Source organism: Elephantulus edwardii, unplaced genomic scaffold (genome assembly GCF_000299155.1).
Source record: "Elephantulus edwardii isolate Elephantulus edwardi_28Jun2011 unplaced genomic scaffold, EleEdw1.0 scaffold00073, whole genome shotgun sequence".
Classification (NCBI taxonomy): domain Eukaryota; kingdom Metazoa; phylum Chordata; class Mammalia; order Macroscelidea; family Macroscelididae; genus Elephantulus; species Elephantulus edwardii.
Window position 1 is genome coordinate 5,597,552 of NW_006399823.1, and position 2,218 is coordinate 5,599,769.

Sequence of the window (2,218 nt, forward strand, 5' to 3'; positions counted from 1 at the left end):
GGGTTGAGATTTGCTCTAGGTAGAGAGCAAGGTTCAGAGCCACTCTTCATACAGTTACTATGAGGCATATTCAACTTAACAGAACATAACAGCAACAACTACCAAGGACATTAAATACAGCCTATCTTGATGTTCTTTTTCAAGGTCATTCTTGAAGGTCTAGTAACCATAATAGAGTAGGAAAAGCACGCAGGTATAAAAAGTAAAACAACACAAAACAAAAATAAACCTGTCCCTATATGCAGAGGATATGATGCCTTCATTGAATAACTCAAAGAATCTAACAAACCAAACATAAAAATAAATGAAAACACACTTAAATCAGTAAGTCAATTTAGAAGCAATGCAAGTTTCAAGATCAATGCAAAAATCTATCACAAACGGAATCACTCATTTGATTGATGATGTCATACACAGTGGAATATTCACTCTGGAAAATAGTGAGGTTTTTTTATTATTACTACAGTGCTGTAGTATGTTAAGTGCTGGGTTACTAACTACGTTCAGTAGTTTGGATACACCAGTTCTCATCTAGAGAAAGAAGAACACTCTCCTCCAGTAAAGATTTACAGCCTCAGAAACCTGATAGAGGATCAATGTGAGTCAGAATTGATTTAACTACAATATGGTTTTGGAAGCTTATAATTACATCATGAATTGGTAATTTCACTGAAGCATTTATGTCAGGAAAAGAGGTAAAAATTATGTTCACAAAATATATGAACGTCTATTCCAGTTTTATTTATAACAACCCCAAATAGGAAAGAACTCAAATGTCCTTGAAAGAGTAAATGGTTAAACAAAATCTGGTACGCTCAATGACACCTAACAGCAACAACAACCTGTTGTTGTTATGTGTTGTGGAGTCACTTGCGACTCATAACGACCCTATGTACAAGAGCCCTAAACTCTGCTATGTCCTGTGCCAATCACACTGTCTCTGACACTCCCATCCCTATTACCCCAGTCACTGAATCAATCCACCTCATAGAGGGCCTTCCCCTCCTGCGCTGTCCCTCCACCCTTCCAAACATGATATCCCTCTCCAAGGACACGTCCCTCCTTAACATGTCCAAAGTATGTTAGATGGAGCTTCAGCATCCTTGCCTCCAAGGAGCAGACCGGTTTAACCCTTTCCAGGATGAATCTGTGAAACAACAACATACACAGAATATATTCAGAAGTTAAAAGGAATATATGGTCAATGTATGTAATGACTTGGACAAAACACTAGGGAACCATGATGGATGAAAAAAGCTAATCCCTAAAGGTTAGATACCGTCTTGTTTCAGTTACTTAACATTACTAAAATTACAAAATATGTCAATGAATGTCACAAGTATTTGTCAAGGTTAGAATTTGGTGGAAGTTTCCAGAGGGAAGGACTAGGGATGGATAGTGAAAAGTGGCCATGTTCATAAAACGGAAACATGAAGAATCCTTATGGTGATAAAACTACTCTGGATCATAACCATGGTGTGGGATACACAAACCTATACGTGAAAACATTTCATAACCAAATACACACATTGTAAGTATCCAAGCAATATTGGTAAGTGGCATTGCCAATATGCTAGCTGTTATAGTGTAGTTTTCTCACAACCTCTTTATTTTATTTATTCCATAGACATGTGACTTTATGATACTATTACAATAAAAGTTCAATTGTATGAATAGTTTTCAATGTACTTTTATATAGAATTAAATGTCTCAAATAGAAATGAATGATAATTATGGATGTCTATGTTTGATATCTGCAGCTATATAAATTTTGCTGTTCAGTGATGGAATGGAGACTGGTGTAGTGCTCTCTCTACATCATATAATTTCTACTTGGCTACTTGACAACATGGCTAGAGGATGTGCCTTTAGTTTGCACAAATGACTCATTTGTATATCTCATTAAGGAACATAAATACCAATCAACCTAATCACAAAAGTGCTGTTTTAGTGTTTACATGGTTCTTTAATCCAGAAAATAGTGAAAAAGAGGAATAATTTCATTATGTTAGTTGTTACATTTACTACTATGAAGAGAACTGCACCCCTTATGTCGTTTTGATTGAGTCATATCTGAAATTCTGCATCTGAGACTTAAAAAAAAAGAGGCAAACTGCAAAGGATGCATGAGAAGTAGGGAAAATATCAGATTGTGGGGTTAAATGTATCTAGGTTTGAATTTGACTCCTGCAAAGTTCTGCTTTTTTTTTTCACAGTT